This window comes from Chiroxiphia lanceolata, chromosome 2 (genome assembly GCF_009829145.1).
Source record: "Chiroxiphia lanceolata isolate bChiLan1 chromosome 2, bChiLan1.pri, whole genome shotgun sequence".
NCBI classification, from domain to species: domain Eukaryota; kingdom Metazoa; phylum Chordata; class Aves; order Passeriformes; family Pipridae; genus Chiroxiphia; species Chiroxiphia lanceolata.
The window spans coordinates 1985652-2004535 of NC_045638.1; the positions used below are offsets into that span (position 1 = coordinate 1985652).

General features: G+C 49.5%; 1 long non-coding RNA gene across 2 annotated transcripts; it reads right to left on the reverse strand.

The window, feature by feature from the left end:
- Positions 1–821: 821 nt before the first annotated feature.
- On the reverse strand, positions 822–13592 carry LOC116782610. 2 transcript variants are annotated; one of them, XR_004355270.1, is made up of 4 exons: positions 13478–13592; positions 13216–13346; positions 3972–4032; positions 822–1113 (listed from the first exon to the last, which is right to left on the reverse strand). It is a non-coding gene; the product is annotated as an uncharacterized LOC116782610 (long non-coding RNA). The 2 variants fall into 2 exon arrangements; XR_004355271.1 differs by lacking the exon at positions 3972–4032.
- Between the last annotated feature and the right edge of the window lie 5292 nt (positions 13593–18884).

Consider the following 18884-nt stretch of genomic DNA (forward strand, 5'->3'; position numbering starts at 1 on the left):
CAGGGGGGCTGCTGGGGGTGAGCCAACAGGAGCAAAAAGCATCAGAAAAACAGAACTCACAGGATTCACACACTCATCGAGCTTGGAAAAGGTCTGCAAGGTCATCCAGTCCCCCCTGTGCCCGATCCCCACCTTGTCCCCCAGCCCAGAGCACTCAGTGCCACGGCCAGGCCTTCCTGGGACACCTCCAGGACTGGGCACTCCAAACCTCCCTGGGCAGCCCCTGCCAAGGCCTGAACACCCTTTCCAGCAACAAATTCCTCCTCCTGTCCAACCTGAGCCTCCCCTGGCACAGCTGGAGGCCATTCCCTCTCCTCCTGTCCCTTGTTCCCTGGCAGCAGAGCCCGACCCCCCCCGGCTCCCCCCTCCTGTCAGGGGGTTGCAGAGCCAGAAGGTCCCCCCCGAGCCTCTTTAAATTAAACCTTTCCACACCTGGTCACCCTCCTGCTCCTCCTGGAATTCTGTGCCACAACCTCAGGCCTCAGAAGGCTGGGAAATCTTCCATGGTTTCCAACCTAAATCCACCTGTGGCCAATATAATTCCATTTCTCCCAACATCATCCTTTGATAAAGTCCTGCTCTTTTCCTGTGTGTTGTTCCCTCTCCAGGTGCTCCAGGAGAGCTCTGATATCCCTTTTCACAGGCAAATCCTTTCAGGGGTGAAGATGAAGAAATTCCTCCTCCTGTCCAACCTGAGCCTCCCCTGGCACAGCTGGAGGCCGTTCCCTCTCCTCCTGTCCCTTGTTCCCCGGCAGCAGAGCCCGACCCCCCCCCCGGCTCCCCCCTCCTGTCAGGGGGTTGCAGAGCCAGAAGGTCCCCCCTGAGCCTCCTTTTCTCCAGGAAAAAATTATCTCTTTTTATCTCCAAACAGTGAGATCAGGTAATGATTTCCATAGAAAAACTTCTTCACAATGATCAGCATGTGATTTTCTAGGAAAAGCTGATGGGGCAGCAAAACCCATGCACAGCTGACCTCCAAAGAAAAGGGACCATCCACCAGCAGGTGTCTCAAAAATCCCACTGCTCCCCAAATCCCTGAGAGCTCCTGGGAGATTTCTTTTATGGAGAAGGTTTATCAGGGTGAGCCTTTCCAGCAGTCCCAGAGGTACAATGCTGAGAGAGAAAGATAAACTATCAGGTTCTAGGGCTTTCCTAACCGATATAAATATCAATGCTAAGTACAAACTTCTGACCTCTAATTAATCAATAAATTAAAGCTACACAGTGTATCATTAGTAATTAAATTAGGGGGGGAAAAAAATCACAATTCTGTGGAGGGAGAACTGTTTCTTGCTCTGTTGGTGGGGTTTTATTCCACTAAGGAGGGCAGGGATGGTCAACAACTTCCTGGGACCCTGTGGAGATCCTGAAGTTCTTGGGGCTTATCCCAGACTGGAGCCAAGTGGGAAACTCTTCACAGAAATGAGATACACTGTGTTTGGAGCTCTGCTTTTGCTTTTGTGATTATGTTCTCAAAAGAACCTTTAAATATTAATCAGCTAGAGGAGAAGAGCCCTGTGGTCCCAAGTGCTTTGGGGGAAGAGGCTTGAGGAGCCTGTTTTTCTTCCTCTAAAAACAGGAGCAAGAGCATCTCTCTGCTCGAGCCGACGGGGCTGGAATTATCCCCAGAGGAGCTGTATTTATCCTATTAAAACCCCCTTGCTTTTCACATCTGTGAGCACAGAGCTCTGGCTGGTTGGCAGATGAGTAATAAAGTCATTGCAAAGGCAAGAACATCCTGTGGGAATATCCCTGAGCGGTGCTGCTGGGAGCAGGAGGCACCCAGAGTATGGATGGCACCTTCCCTGTGGTCCAGGAGGCACCTTCAAAGGGCAGGATGAGATGTTTATCAGCTTGAAATGTTCTGAAACATCCATTGTGTCTTTACTAAAACGAATTTCGGGTCGTCTTCCTGGGCTTTTTTTGTCCTGAAGAGGCCACGGAATCAGGGAGGGTCAGATTGGATGTTAGGAAAAATGTTTTCCCTGCAGGAGTGGTCAGGCCTTGGAATAAGTGTCCCAGGGAGGTGGTGGAGTCCCTGGGTCTGGGAGTGTCCCAGAGGTGTCTGGATGTGGCCCTTGGGGCCATGGATTAGGGGTGATTGTGGTGGTGCTGGGGTGGCACTGGATGATCCTGGAGGGTTCTACCAGCCTTGATGGTTCTGGGATTATTCAGGGACTGAGATTCTTTTGTGCTGAACTCTGAGGGCTAAAAGAAATTGCTGGGAGGCTTCTCAAAATCAAGGGGCAAACAATTCTCTTCCTGAAGATCTTAAATTAAGTTGCCCAGAGAGGTTGTGGACTTCCCATCCCTGGAAGTGTCCAAGGCCAGGTTGGATGGGGGTTGGAGCAACCTGAGCTAGTGGAAGGTGTCCCTGCCCATGGCAGGGGGTGGAACAAGGTGAGCTTTAAGGTCCCTTCCAACCCAAACTCTTCCATGATTCTAAGAATTAAACATTTTCAGGTGTTTCATACATTGGACAGGCCCACAGCAAAACCCCAGATCTGGTCACTCAAGGCTAACCTTGAACAGGGAAAGTAACAATTATCTAAAAAATAGGCTGTGGCCCCACTTTTATTGAAAAATGCAACAGGTAATTCCTTCTCTAAGGAAGGAATTCCCTCTCTCACCCACCCATCCCTGGAGGGTCTGAAGGCCAGATTTTCTCATTACAGAAATCTTTTCCCGGGCCACTCAATAGATCATGTCATTAAATATTAATTATTTTTTATTTCAAATTTTTTTTTTTCAAAAATGTGAATTCTCTATTTGAATAAAATCCACCTACCTACAGAAATATGTATCCACAGTACATATCTATCTGCCTATGGGTAATTCTACACTCCTCAGGAGACAACACAGAGGAGTTTTCCAGTTTTTACAGAGGGAAATTGAGATATAAAACATTAAAATATTAAAAGTTTAGCCACATCCCTGGAGAAGAATCAGGGAGCTCAACAGACACCTGGTCAACTGGACTCTTCTTCCCTCTCAAAATGCACTTTGGGGGACAAGGGGAATCATATTTGAGGGGTCTCCAATAGGTCTGCTGGCCGAAAACTTCCTCACCTGTGAAGGCTGAAGTTCCTCAAGCAGGAGATGGAAACGGAGAAGGGAGTTAAAGGTCACAAGGGCAGGAAAAGTCCCGGCGATAACTTTATCCGGGAGGTTCGTTAGTGCCCAGTGGCTCCTGGGAAGCCTTTTTCTTTTGTCCCAGGGCAGGTTGTTTGCCAAGCTGTGTGAACCACCCACAGCAAATGTTCCTACAAAGGGACTTTCAGCAGGGACTGGGGGTATTTGCCCAGTATTATTTCCAGCCACCTGTGCCGGGTTTGCAGAGCAGGTCTGGCTTTTGTGCTCCCAGCTTTTGTTCCTGAGCTGCCACAACTCCTTCCCGACTAAGGGAGGGTAAACCTGGCTGGTTTCTTCCTTTGCTTTGAACCTCAGGGTTTCCAGAGCGAGAGTGTGAACCCCAACCCCAAAGGAGACTCCACTCCTTTGAACCCTTTCGTGTGCCCAGGTTTGAAATCCTCAGCAGTGGGTTGGGGATCCCAAAATCCCGGAATCACCGAGGTTGGGAGAGACCTCCAGGATCATCCAGTGCCACCCTCACCCAGCACCACCACAATCACCCCCAATCCATGGCCCCAGGGGACACATCCAGACACCTCTGGGACACTCCCAGACACGGGGACCCCACCACCTCTCTGGGACACTTATTCCAAGGCCTGACCACTCTGACATGGAAAACATTTTTCCTAATATCTGATCTGAACCTCCTCTGTCACAACTTCAGGCCATTTCCTTTCATCCTTTCACTTGGGACATGACAGAAGAGCCCAACTCACACCTCACTCCAACCTTTCAGGGAATTCCCAGCCATATTTTGGCAACAGTGCTCTTCACTTAAAAGGGCAGTGCACCTTTTTTTTTTAGTTTATTTTCACTGTGATGTTAAACGTGGTATTTACCTCAGCTCTTTCCAAGACAAACACACCCTCCCTTTTGCGTCATCCGAATTTTCTGTACCTGCTGCAATACAAAACATGATAAAGAACTACCTCAAGCAGCTCATGGGGCAAACAAGTGGCAGGTTTAAGGTTAAGGAGGAGAGCTGCTGCTGCTCTGCTCGAGTTTTGTTTGGGCTGGGTGTTTAGAACTCAACTCACTCACTCACTCCTACCCCACAAATAATTCTCCTGGAGTCTGTAGAAGTGATCTTCTGCATCTCCTCAGCCTCTGGATGTGGCCCTGGGGGACACGGCTTAGGGGTGATTCTGGTGGAGCTGGGTGATGGTGGGACTGGATGATCCTGGAGGTCTCTTCAGCCTTGATGATTCTGTAATCCTGTGTGACTTTCCCAGGACAATCTTGCTTGTAAACACAACATTAACCCTCATTCTGATGAGTCAGAGACCTGCTCTCTCATCCAGCTCAGTGCCTCCTCTCCAGACAAAAACCTTGCTGCCCCTTTGCAACCTCAGCTCAACACCACTGCAGGTGTGATCCTGGTCAGATTCCCTGCCTGGGGATGCACTGGGATGCACTGGGATGCACTGGGAAGGAGGAGGCCATGGGGATGTCACACCCAGCGAGCTCTCCATCAGCCGGGGTGGCAGCTCTTCCCTGTGCAGCACGCTGCAGGAAACCACAAGATGTCATCACAGATCTTATCACCAAGGAGTTCTTTGCTCCTCAGAGCAGAAGTGTGCTGTTATCTTCAAATATTCAGGAGAAGTGCTGCCCACATCCCTCCAGAGCGAGTGGAAACAGATGGAAAGCTCGGCACGGGAAGAGGCCGCTTGCCAGAGTGGCTTATCCTCATCCTGACACTCGTGTTCAGAGGGGTTCTCTGGGGGCATTAACCACTGGGTGGGCCACAGGACTGGTTGCTACTACTTCAGAAGTTAGTTAGGGTTTGAATTTTCTTCAGCTTAGCTCGAAAAAGTTCCTGTTTTGAGGTCCCAAAGTCCGTGCTACTCCAAAAACACAGTGTCTTCTCCTCACAGAAAGAACAAACTCCTCAGGAAATGGCAACAGAGCCCTTGCAGATGTCAGGAATCCCAGAACTATCAGGGTTGGAAGAGACCTTCAGGATCATCCAGTCCCACCCTCACCCAGCACCACCACAATCACCCCTAATCCATGTCCCCAAGGGACACATCCAGACACCTCTGGAACACTCCCAGACACAGGGACTCCACCACCTCCCTGGGACACTTATTCCAAGGCCTGAACACTCCTGCAGGCAAAAATTGTTTCTCATCTCTGATCTGAACCTGCCCTGGTGCAGTTTGAGGCCATTTCCTCTCCTCCTTTCCGTCAGGACATGGCAGCAGAACCAACCCCCCCTCCCTGCCCCCTCCTGTCAGGGAGTTGGGGAGAGCAATGAGGTCCCCCCTGAGCCTCCTCTTCTCCAGATAAACCCCCCCAGCTCCCTCAGCTGCTCCTCACAGGACATGTTCTCCAGACCCTTCCCCAGCTCCATTGCCCTTCTTTGGATACACTTTTTTCATGTCCATTGTATAAACTGAAGGAGTTACCCATATACATATTGATAAGCTTTTTAGATAGAATCACAGAATCATGGAGTCAAAGAATGGTTTCCATTGGAAGGGACCTTAAAGTTCATCCAGTGCCGCCCCCTGCCATGGGCAGGGACACCTTCCACTAGCCCAGATTGCTCCAAGCCCTGTCCAACCCAGCCTTGGACACTTCCAGGGATGGGGAGTCCACACCTTCCATTCTACAACTCCATGAAATCATTAATATTTCCAATATCTAGGAACTGACTGGCATCCTGGAGCAGAGCAGGTAAGCCTGCAGGAGCTGTCACAACACATATCCCATGTCTGGTTTCTAAAGTTCTCTATAAATCAGTCAGAAGCACAATAAAAAAAATTATTACAGGAAAAAAGCTGTAAAACTCTTGTCTTTAAGACATTTCCTTGGCACTGTAGGTAAATTGGAAGAATCAGCCATGATATCACCTCTGCTTTGGACTCCCAAAGCTGCCTGAGGCAGCCAGGCCCTTGACACACGTTCATTTTCTCTGGGCACACCTTTGAAAAACCCCAGCTGGTGTGTTTTTCCAGGGAGATACATCCCCCTGGGAGCGTGACCACGCTTGGAAAGACTCTGGCACCACTCTCACTGTGTTCCAGCCCAGATTTGCAGCTCCCTCACATCACTCACTGCTCTTTTTCATTCCTCTGCTGGTCTGTACACTCTGCACGAGTGTATCAGCACTGAGGTTTTCGTGGTGAGCTGGGAGAGGAGTTAACAGCACTATCTAACCTCAGTTGTTTTAGCCCAACATGGCTGTGGTTTGGTCTTCAAACAAGCTGAAAGATAAGCAAATATCTGCTGTGACCCCTCCTGCACCATGTATATTTTATGAAAGCAAACAGTTTAATGCTGTGGTTCACACCCCACTGCTGAACACTCAACAGAGTAATCTCTGCACCACAACAGGGGTTGAAACTGCTTTTATTCCTCCCCAAAATGCATTGGAATAAGTTGTCCAGGGAGGTGGTGGAGTCACTGCCTCTGGAAGTGTTCCAGAGGTGTCTGGATGTGGCCCTTGAGGACATGGATTAGGGGTGATTGTGGTGGTGCTGGGTGAGGGTGGGACTGGATGATCCTGAAGGTCTCTGCCAGCTTTGATGATTCTGGGATCATTCAGGGGTTGAGATTCTTTTGTGCTGAACTCTGAGGGCTAAAAAAAAACTGCTGGAAGGCTTCTCAAAATCAAGAAGCAAACAAAAATTCTCTTCCTGAAGTTCTTAATTAGGTTGCTCAGAGAAGTTGTGGACTCCCCATCCCTGGAAGTGTCCAAGGCCAGGTTGGATGGGGCTTGAGGCAACCTGGGCTAGTGGAAGGTGTCCCTGCCCATGGCAGGGGGTTGGACTGGATTATCTTTGTGGTCCCTTCCAACCCAAACCATTTTGGGATTCTGTGGCTCTTCCAACCTTGGTGATTCTATGATTCTGGGATCTGCTGTCCCTACAGCCAAAGTATGGTGTGATTCTTGGGATATCCTGCGTAGGGCCAGGAGCTGGACTCCATAATCCTGATGGGTCCCTTCCAACTCAGCATATTCTCTGATTTCAGAGGATCCTGTAGTGGTTTTGCTCCAGTTCTCACAACCAGAAAAAAACACAGGTAAAAGGTACAAAGTGGCAGACTGAGGAAAAATCAGCTTTTCTGATTCCTCCTCCCTCTTCAACCCCATCTTCCTTCCCATCAACACCCCAGTTCCATCCTCAGAGTCGATTATTTGCTTTCGCCTTAAAACGACTCCCCGAACAGGAGAATCTTATTTCAGGGAAGCCTCTCATTGCAAAAGCATCCTGGAAAGAGCAGAAATAAAGAGCACAGACCGTCATTCACGTCACCAGCACAATCACACGAGTCCAAACCCAAAAACAATTGCGCATTTTTCTCTGCTCCCCCGAGACCCGACATTTAAAGCTCGTATGTATTTCCTGCAAGCCTCACAAGAGCTTCTTAAAAATGTTCCTGGCTGCAGATAAGTGGCCAAGCACCGAGTCCAAACCGTGCACACCAAGAATTTCAAGCTGACTATTCCTTAGTCTTTGCTGCTTTTAGTAATTTTAAATGAAGAAGTAAAAATTTATGTTGGACACACACCAAGCCATTTGTGGAGGGGAATTATAAGGCAGAAATAAAACACCATTTTGTTTTGAGCTGGATGTTCATGGTCCTGAGGTGCTGAAGTGCCACTGAAACCCACCAAACATGTGATATTTTTCTTTTGAACACTATAGAATTTTAAATTATGCACAGTTAAAGGAGCAGGACACTGTTACAGTGCTTTTCCCTTAAAAGCTTAGAGTGACTAAGTCAAATCTGCCACCCAGAAAGGATTTGCCAAAGAAAGGCTCCTTAGGATTTAAATAATAAAGATGTTGAAGATTTGTTAAGCCTGTCCTTAAGTCACAAAGTTAGACAGTTAGAGAAGACACAGGGCACTTGTACAGTGCAATTCTCTGTGAGGGTGGTGAGGGGCTGGGATAGAATTCCCAGAGAAGCTGTGGCTGCCCCTGGATCCCTGGAAGTGTCCAAGGCCAGGCTGGACGGGGCTTGGAGCAACCTGGTCTAGTGGAAGGTGTCCTTGCCCGTGGCAGGGGGTTGGAACTGAATGTTCTTCAAGGTCCTTTCCAACCCAAACCATTCCACGATTCTATCCATTTAGGAAGTAGAACTCACCTCCTGTGCCCAGTTCATGGCTTACAAGCCTATGAGACACCTTCTGTGCTCATAGAACCAGAAGAGAGTGAGCATGAAAGAACCATGGGTGAGGCAACCATCTGGCAGCTTCTGAATAGAACAACATAGGAAGAAATGGCAATTCCTTGTGGGAGCCATTCCTCCTCCCAACCTCCGGCAGCCAGGACAGATCCTCCAGGGAAAAGCACAAGACAGAGAACAAACATGATGGTCTTGTTCCAGTTTGCATCCAGACCATTGGCTCTGTCTTTGTCTCGACCCTCTTGGAAACCATTTCTCCTTTTGGCCTCCAGGACAATCTTGAGGGAATGAGCTCAACAAACCGACTACGCACGACTGTGAAAAGCTTTTCCCTTTTGTTTTGTGCTTTATGATCCCACCAGGCACCCCCTGCTGCTTGTGCTTTGAGAAAGAGTATTTAATCCTTCCCTATCTGCCTTCCCCATGCTATTTAGGATTTTATAGTCACCCATCATGACCCTTTGCTACCCCGTTTTTCCATTTTCCCAAACTCAGGAAAATTACTATGGTTAAACTTATTTCCTGCAGGGATCATTCCAGTCTCTGCTCTCCTCTTTGCTTCTGCTGGCTCTGCTTGTCTTACTTTTGCTGGATTCAAGAAGTGATGCTCAAAGTAGAGTGTGTTATATTATTTATATTATTGCATTTTATTGTATAAGGCTATGCTATCTTATTCTTGTCTAAAAGGAGGTATGAATTATACATGGGACAAAAATGCTCTGTTCATTCATTTTTGACTGCAGCTGACCACTGAAGCAGTATTTTCACACTCCACAATCCAACCATCACAAGGTGACACCAGCATCCTGCAGCCAGTGAAATTCCCAAATTAAATATCCCACTGACTTCAAAGCGCCTCAAGTGAAGAACAAACATGTAGTGGAGTGAATCCATTCCTGAAGAACAGGCTGAAATATGGTCAGAGCATCTGAGAAGGCTGGAGACAGGTTGGATTGATGGGATGAGACCAACTGTGGGAGGTTCAACCAGGCCAAGGGCTGGGTCCTGCCCCTGGGTGACAACAACCCCCTGCAGCTCCAGGCTGGGACAGAGGGGCTGGAAAGGATCAGGAAAGGCCCTGGGGGTGCTGGTGACAGTGGTTGGACACGAGTTTGGGTGTGCCCAGGGGGACGAGAGGCCCATGGAACCTGGTTTGGATCAGGGATAGTGTGGGCACAGCCCCAGGGCAGGGACTGTCCCCTGTGCTGCCACTGCTGAGGGACCTCCAGGGCTGTGTCCAGGTCTGGAACCTCATGGAAGAGAGACATGGAGGGGCTGGAGTGTGTGCAGGGAAGGGAACGGAGCTGGGAAGGGGCTGGAGCAGCAGGAGGGGCTGAGGGAGCTGGGGGGGCTCATCCTGGAGAAAAGGAGGCTCAGGGGGGACCTTCTGGCTCTGCAACCCCCTGACAGGAGGGGGGAGCCAGGGGGGATCGGGCTCTGCTACCAGGGAACAAGGGACAGGAGGAGAGGGAACGGCCTCCAGCTGTGCCAGGGGAGGCTCAGGTTGGACAGGAGGAGGAATTTGTTGCTGGAAAGGGTGGTGAGGCCTTGGCAGGGGCTGCCCAGGGAGGTTTGGAGTGCCCATCCCTGGAGGTGTCCCAGGAAGGCCTGGCCGTGGCACTGAGTGCTCTGGGCTGGGGGACAAGGTGGGGATGGGGCACAGGGGGGATCCATGGGCTGGGAGGGCTTTTCCAACCTCAGGGATTCTGGCATCTGCTGGATGCTCTAACACCTCAGTGACCCTCTGTGGCTCCTCTTTTCTCTTCCCTGACCACACAGCCCTGCACACATCCTGCAGGAGGTCAAACACCAGTGACTTGAGGCACTGCTGTTCTGTGGGGTCTGGCACCAAGCTCTCTCCTCCTGCTGAAAACATTCAACTGGCACTTTTTTGCCAAAACCTCCTGGTTTCTCACACCCACCACCCAGCCCTCAGCTCCACATGCTAAAAGAGGGGAGAAGAACGAAGGGCTCTTTGTGCATTTAAAATTCTGCTGATTGGTGACAAAAATAAAGCAAAACACTCCTGAACACTCGCACACAAGATTTACAAGAAGACAACAGCAACTGCTCGGGGATGATAATTAAACAAGGCCCACAAAGCTTTTGGGGATAGAAGAGACTCGTCACAGCTTGTCTTTCATTTTGCTCATGATCCCACATGGCTTTGTTAACTAATTGTGCTGTTGGCTCAGGGATCTCTGATGTGGCATTAATTTGGGAACTGTCATCATCATGGCTAGGCTTCGCGAACGAAGATTTGGGAAGGCACTATCCACATTTGCTGCAGGCACGCTGGTGGCTTATGAGGCCAATACGTGACAGACATATCCGATTGCAAAAGGTGCAGCAGAAAGATTCCTTAGATGGTGTATTTTGCAAGATACGGTTCTTTCTGCGTTGCCTTTTTTCCTCGAGAGTGATCCTGCGTGAGTTCTCAAAGGAGACAGCTGCGTTATAGATGGTGTGTCTCCAGGCCTCCCGATTGGAGGCCAGAGTAGACCAGTTATGGTGATCAATAAGGCCAAGGCTGAGATGTTGTTTCAGGGAGTCCTTGAATCTTTTCTTCGGGGCTCCTCTCATGCGGCAGCCAGTGGCAAGTTCACCATAGAGCAGGATCTTAGGGAGGCGGTGGTCCTTCATCCTTGAGACGTGCCCTGCCCATCGCAGCTGCGTTCTCAGTAACATGGCCTCAATAACCGGCACCATGTTCTCTGAGGCTGCCTTCTTCATGAAGGCGAACTTTGCTGAGAGCGGCAATGTCGATGTTGAGACGAGCCAGCTCATGGGCAATTAGGGCAGACCGACGCTCAGGACGCCCGCTACCCGCAGAATCGAGCATGGTTCTGATATTCCAACATGCTAGAGTTAATTTAGGTACACCTTTGGAGGCAGGTGCATGCCTTTGTCTTTTGCTCTTTGTGCGACCGCATTGAAGGAAGATGCCCGTTGGTCTGCGGTTAACCAACCGGGTGAAAGTGGATAGGAACATAGTCTCCGTTCCCCTGTTTGGTTGCAAGCTATATGGTACATGCCTCCAGTAGGGTCGCCCATGCCAGACAGATCAAAAACGTAGGACCAGATTTAATACATTCTTGGGCAGGATGAGCTCTTTAGCCTCCTGGCAGTCATCCTAGGAGAAGGACAACTCCAATCCCAAACCCGGGCAGATGGAGCTCGCTTAGCCCTGTAAGGCCATCCATCTAAGAGAAGGTCACTCTAATCAAACCTACGTCCTGAGGACCTCACTGCCACCGTCCAAGCTCGCTCGGCCCTGGTAGATGAACCTCAGGATTAAAGGGTGGGTTCAGTTCCGCGCACACTGTGTCTCACCTAAAAAATCCACTGCGCAGGCTTGAAGGCTTTACCCACATGCAAAAAGTCCTGTAGCGACAGGCGAGGGTCGAAACGGCAGGTGAAAGGTGCACTGGGAGCCGCAGACCCAACCCTGCATGCAGGCGGTTCAGGATATTGGTCATTTGAGACTGACCGGAGATGACAGTCTCTTGGGGCAGCACCCTGAACGACCAAGCAGCCTTTTCAAGGACAGCACTGCTTGCTCCACTCGGAGAGGGGCCTAGAAAAGGTGGCCTAAACAAAGCCCATCTCCACTTTGGGAACTGTGGAAAAGTGACAATCAACAGAGTCACAGCAGATGTGGCTGAATAGCTCAACCCACAGGCTGCCCCCAAAAAAACGGTGTTTCTCTCTCATTGAATTCTGCACTAAGTGTGTTATTGCACCGAGTTAGTCCACAGGCAGCAAAAGTAACAAACCCCCCATTCCCTCTGGTCTGGATCTGCCAGATCTGGTGAGGTGGGAGTTGGGCTCTGCTGCCACGTCCTGAGGGAAAGGAGGAGAGGAAATGGCCTTAAATTGCACCAGGGCAGGTTCAGATCAGGGATTAGAAACACTTTTTCCCTGCAGGAGTGGTCAGGCCTTGGAATAAGTGTCCCAGGGAGGTGGTGCAGTCCCTGTGTCTGGAAATATTCTAGAGGTGTCCGGATGTGACACCCGGGGACATCACCAAAAATTAACAATTTTTCTTCATGTAATCTTGTCATATTCTGGCCAACCTCGTGATGGCAGATGTGGCAGGAGGTTTGAAATGCTGAGGAGCCCACAGTGGTGGTTTTAAGCAGTTTTTGAGGCTATCAGGGGCTCTGGGACTTACTATTCACTCCCTGGTATTGGTTTTACGTGGCACTAGGGAGGCATTAGGAAGATGCCCCAAAGCCTGGAGAGGAGAAGGCTCCAGGGAGAGCTTAGAGCCCATTCCAGGGCCTAAAGGGGCTTCAAGAGAGGGAAGGGATGGACAAGGGATGGAGTGACAGGAATGGGGGAATGGCTTCCCACTGACAGAGAGTAGGGTTAGATGGGATATTGGGAAGGAATTCTTCCCTGTGAGGGTGGGGAGGGGCTGGGATAGAATTCCCAGAGGAGCCGTGACTGCCCCTGGATCCCTGGAGGTGTCCAAGGCCAGGCTGGACAGGGTTTGGAGCAACCTGGGCTAGTGGAAGGTGTCCCTGCCCATGGCAGGGAATTTGAATTAGATGATCTTTAATGTCCCTTCCAACCCAAACCATTCCATGATTCCTTGATTCTACTCCAGCTCTGCAGTCACCAACCACGATGTTAATGTAAAATTATCCGTCCTTTGTCTCGATGACCAAAAAGCTGAGGGTCAGAGGTGACAAGAGCAACGATACATTTGCACAACTGCATCAGGGCAAAGCTGATTTCTTGGAAGGGAATCTTTGAGGGGGCCACAATTTAGCAAGAGGGCTTCAGAAGAAATTCGTGTTTGAATCCAAGCACAGATGAAACACAACAGCCAGAGTTATCACTGGGAGGATCTGAAAAGCGCCAACAAGCAAAACCACAAGAAATGGCTAATAAAAGCAAATCCCTGTGAAGCATAAAAAAAAAAATGCACATTACCATTACGTTGTGGTTAATTCTCAGACAATACTGCAAAAATAAGGGTGAAGTGCTACTTCCTGTCACTTAAAGGCAACGAAACCCGAACACCGAGAATTCCTCAGGCCGAGGAATGCAGACATACATCATGTCTGCAAGGATCATAAAAAGATCAAATGCGATATTTTCTTTTCGGCGCGAGACAAAACCGCTCTGAGACTTTCCATCCAGCCGGCCCCGAAAAAAACCGCCCCCGGGCGCTTGCCAATTACTCCTGACAGACCCCATTTGCTCCTGAGTGATGTCTTAAGTGAAACAAAACAGCGAAGAAAACCCCAACGTGATGAAAGGGTTCTTTTTTTTTTTTTCCTCCCCCCCCTCTGGAGTGACTGTAAGTTCCGCGTCCGCGAGGCAGGGCCCGAGCTTCCCGCCGGGGACGAATCCGAGCGCGGAGGGGAGGTTTGTTTGACAGGAGCTGGGTTTTCGTGTTGTTTTAAGAACTCAGACGGTTCCTGGCTATAAACAAAGGAGCTGCTGGGACCCCCCCGTTGCACATCATTCTTCTCAATATAAGTGCACTAATGGAGGGGATGATTCCCTAATACTGAAGTGGTCAGAGGGCAAAGTGGGTGGACGGTGGAGGTTTCTGTCAGCAGAGCTTGATTTATGTATCAGCTGCAGCCTGCAACCAGTAACAACCAGCATATTCCATATTTTCACAACATTTATTAGTCGTGGAGAGCTTTGAGACAGGTAAAACCAGCTCAAGCTCTAGGACTGGAAGAGGTATTTAAAGAATGATTTAAGTAACTTAGTCCTCTTTTGACCTTCCCTCCTTTCAAACAGAGGGTTGTGATCCATTTAGCTCTACATTTACCACCTCAACTGTCAAGAGGATTTGCTCCAGGTCCTTGTATTGTGATGTCTGCTGCCTGTCTGGGCTCTCACAGCATCACAGCCATGTTGCCTGTTGCCCCCAGAACACCAAGTTACCAGAAATTTGTTTCTTCCTCCCAAGGGGAGCAGCATCTTTTTCTAACTAACCCAGCACTGCAGCAGCTGTTTTCTGAATTACCCCAGGAACGCTCTCATTTCCCCCCTGCCTGACATTCAGCAGTTGCATCGTGTTTTTGACTTCCATTCAAACCTTACTTTCATCCTGAAGCAGTGGGGAGAGCAGGAGGGGGACCCTCCAGAGAACGTGGGGACATTAAGGACATTTTTCACGCTGGTTCATTTTGCAACAGGCTGGGGTTTCTTTGTTTCCCAGTTCTCTGCACGTTTACTTTGGCAAAACCATTTTATTTTGAAATTAGGAGTGTTTAACCCATCGGGTTATTATCACGAGAATTACAAAAAGCTTGTTAATGAAAATTAATCAAGGCTGTGCTATGAGGTTCCACCTACTTTTGGTGTCACAGCTCAAAACTTCAGCAGGATATTCCTTCAGACTTCAGGCTTCCTGATTATTCTCAGGGAGGAATAAACCAGGACAAACCCCAGGAGTGTGAACGTGGTGGTTATTTTGGGCATATTTGGCTTTATAAGGCCCAGGTGGGCAAGAGTGTAGAGGTGACATGGCAGCCTGTGCCCAGGGCAGATCCATTGCCTGGCACACATTCATTAAATGACAGAATTCCAGGATGTTTTGGGTTGGAAGGGACCTTAAAGATCTCGTTCCACCCTCTACCATGGGCAGGGACACCTTCCAGCTGCTCCAAGCTCCATCCAACCTGGCCTTGGACACTTCCAGGGATGGAGCCTCTTTTCCCAGGAAACAAGGGACAGGAGGAGAGGAAAAGACCTCAGGTTGTGCCAGTGGAGGCTCAGGTTGGACATCAGGATGAATTTGCTGCTGGAAAGGGTGGTGAGGCCTTGGCAGGGGCTGCCCAGGGAGGTTTGGAGTGCCCAGCCCTGGAGGTGTCCCAGGAAGGCCTGGCCGTGGCACTCAGTGCTCTGGGCTGGGGGACAAGGTGGGGATTTGGAACAACTTGGACTTGGTGGTCTGGGAGGCTTTTTCCAACCTCTGGGATTCTGGGATACCTCAAGACACACTCTCAGCTTTCCCCAGGTTCAGCCTCCTACACCCTGGTGCTTCCAGCCCCAACAGCATGTTGGAAGAGGAGTGCCACTCTCTGATCCTCCTCCTAGGCCATAGCAAATCCCTGTCACTGAAATAAATTTTGTTCTTTCCCAGAAAAAAAAAATAAATTAAGTGATCTCTGTCAGTTTTGGACTAAAATTTGCCTAATGAAGCCCTGAGGTCACGTATCAAAGGCAAGGTATAAAAGGCTTTGTTGGAGCCAAGTGGAATTAAATCAGCATCAAATAGACATGAGATGAACTGATTTTTCTAGTTGAAGGTTCCCTACCAGTGGCAGGGGTTGGACTAGATGGTCTGCAAGGTCCCTTCCACCCCGAACCATTCTGGGATCCTGTGATACACTGGTGGATCAGGAGCCTGGCGTGGGAAATGAGAGGTTTCCCACCTGGAAACACGGAGGGATCCATGCCCATCTCCATCTGTGAGTGGAACAGTGAGACACCCAGATGGACCAGCACAACCAAAAGGCTCCATCACTGCCAAAAAAACGCCAAGGAATCCAAATATCCCTGCTCTGCTCAAGCTGGGATAGCCCTGGCTGTGGCACACACAGACACACACAGGAACCTGCCTGAGGCTTCCAAATTCTCTCTCACCTTCATTATTGCACAAAACAGCCCCTCTCTGGGGGCACCACTCCACCCTCCCATTCCAGCTCCCATCCACACTGCTCTCCCAGCAGGCCTTTAGGATTCTCCCATGACCTACACAGTGTTTTCCCACTCCAGAGCCAGGGAATGGCCAGCCCAGCATCCAAGTACCAGCCAGGGACAGTTTGGAGCACGAGTCCCCCTAGGACTGCATGGTCCATCCTGGGCTCTGTCCAACATCCAGGCCAGCCCACCCACTCTGAGCACTTCTGCCCATGCCAAGTTCATCCCAAGGGAAGGAGACATAAATTCCCCGGTAATTTCTTGCTGGCTCCTCATGGACAGACATGCAGGCTCTGGATGCCAGCCCAGGCAGGGTGGTACAGACAGGGATGGCACCAGCCTCATGCTGAGTGTCCCTCTGTCCTCCCAGCAGTGGCTGCCAAGGGTCAAAAGAGCCAAACTGCCACCGCCAGCTCCTTCCAGAGCAGCTCCAGAGGGAGGGAGAGACCAAAATAGCACATCCAGAGCCTGTTGGATGGATGTGCCAGGGCTGCAGTGCCCATCTGACAAGTTCTGCAGCCCAGCTCTGGCAGCACAGAATGGTTTGGGTTGGAAGGGACATGAAAGATCATCTAATTCAAATCCCCTGCCATGGGCAGGGACACCTTCCACCAGCCCAGGTTGCTCCAAGCCCCGTCCAGCCTGGCCTTGGACACTTCCAGGCATCCAGGAGCAGCCACAGCTCCTCTGGGAATTCTATCCCAGCCCCTCCCCACCCTCACAGGGAAGGATTCCTTCCCAATATCCCATCTATCCCTGCCCTCTGTTACTTTGAAGCCATTCCCCCTTGTCCTGTCCCTCCGTCCCTTGGAAATAGTCTCTCCCCATCTTTCTTGTACCTCCCCCAGGTCCTGCAAGGCCACAATCAGGTCACCTCAAAGCTTCTCTTCTCCAAAATCACCCCAGCCAGAGGAAACATTTCAATCCAAGTTCAACCAGCTGCATCAAAGGACATTATTGAGAGGGATCTGTGCAAAAGATTCATCTGGCTCCAAATTCTGAAGAAATAAAACACATGAACAGGGAATTCTCCACTGCAACCCCAGTAACTAAACCATTAAAGTTCACAGAATCAGCAAGACCTTCAAGATCACCCAGCCCAAAGCAGCAAAATTTGAACTATTAATTCTGTCTTGAGTGACAGGCTCAAGGAGGAATGACATGATTCAAGCTGAGAGAGCAGCAATTCCAACCGAGCTACAATACAATAAAACTGAGAGAAGATAAAAGACTAGAAAGCTCCAAGTTCCACTTGAAACCAGCAGCAAGAAAATGGAATTTTCAGCTATTTATCAAAATCCAATCGTTGTGTGTCATTGAAGACAATACTTTTTACTACAAAAAATATAATCCAGTAAATAGGGTTATAACTGGATGTGGATATACCGTAAATCCTTTTTTCTCTGCAGTGCAGCTGCATCATCTAGTGGACAGCACAGACATTGCATTAGTTACACACAATTAGCTTGGGATTAATTATCTTTGCTTTTCCCCCGAACACACCTCACTGCAGAGCTTTCCTGAGTTCTGGAATTACAGGTATCCACTAGAACATCCAGGGGAGTGAGATGGAAATGTGATTTTTTCTTTCCATTCACAGAATCCCAGACTGGTTTGGGTTGGAAGGGACCTTAAAGTCCGTCCAGTGCCACCCCCTGCCATGGGCAGAGACACCTTTCCACTATTCCAGGTTGCTCCAAGCCCAGTCCAACCTGGCCTTGGACACTTCCAGGGATCCAGGGGCAGCCACAGCTTCTCTGGGCAACCTGTTCCTGTGATTGTCTAAAGAAACCCATAAAGTTCTGCTGGGACAATTTCCCTCTGCCCTGGAGTTCATCACCTCCACCACTCAAGTCCCAAATTTGCTGAGTCGAATTCTGCCCAAGGGGGGCATTTTTAAAGGGGTTTTCTTTACTGTCTAGGCAGGGAGGGGCTCTATACCCCGAGTAAAATCATTTTAAAAGCTCTTCCTTTGCAAATGCCATCTCGGAAATGTTTTCAGAGTGTACTTAAAAGCTTTAATTATCCGAGTCAGAGTTGATACTCCCTCATCTTGTCCCAAAACAGACAGGCCCAAAGGCACTTAGCAATGATGGATGATCTCCACACATTACAGCTGAAGAAAACTGCAAATTAGGATCCACTCTCTGGGGAGATCAAAGAAAATCCAGGCTGGATTTACATAAATTGACACGGGAAAGATATTGTCGTGAGGGTTCGTGTTTATCATTTTTCAGTGGCTTCAGACTGCACTAAATCAACTCCCTCCTTAAAAAAAAAAAAACAAATGAAGAAATAAGCTGTGCTATTTCTGCCCTGTGCTCCAATCACAGATCAAGTGCCTCTCATTACCCTGCCCAAACCCAGAGTCTCCAGTGAAGCCACGGAATCATTCCCACTTCATCCCTCTTGGAGTCACAGAATCAAGGCTGGGAGAGACCTCCAGGATCATCCAGTCCCACCCTCACCCAGCACCACCACAATCACCCCCAATCCATGGCCCCAAGGGCCACATCCAGACACCTCTGGGACACTCCCAGACACAGGGACTCCACCACCTCCCTGGGACACTTATTCCAAGGCCTGAACACTCCTGCAGGGAAAGTTTTTTTTCTAATCTCTGATCTGAACCTGCTCTGGCACAATTTAAGGCCATTTCCTCTCCTCCTTAAAAAACTGCTTAAAACCACCACTGTGGGCTCCTCAGCATTTCAAAACCTCCTGCCACATCTGCCATCACGAGGTTGGCCAGAATATGACAAGATTACAGGAAGAAAAATTGTTAATTTTTGGTGATGTCCCCAAACGTCACATCCGGACACCTCTAGAATATTTCCAGACACAGGGACTCCACCACCTCCCTGGGACACTTATTCCAAGGCCTGAACACTCTTGTAGGGAACTTTTTTTTCTAATCTCCAATCTGACCCTGC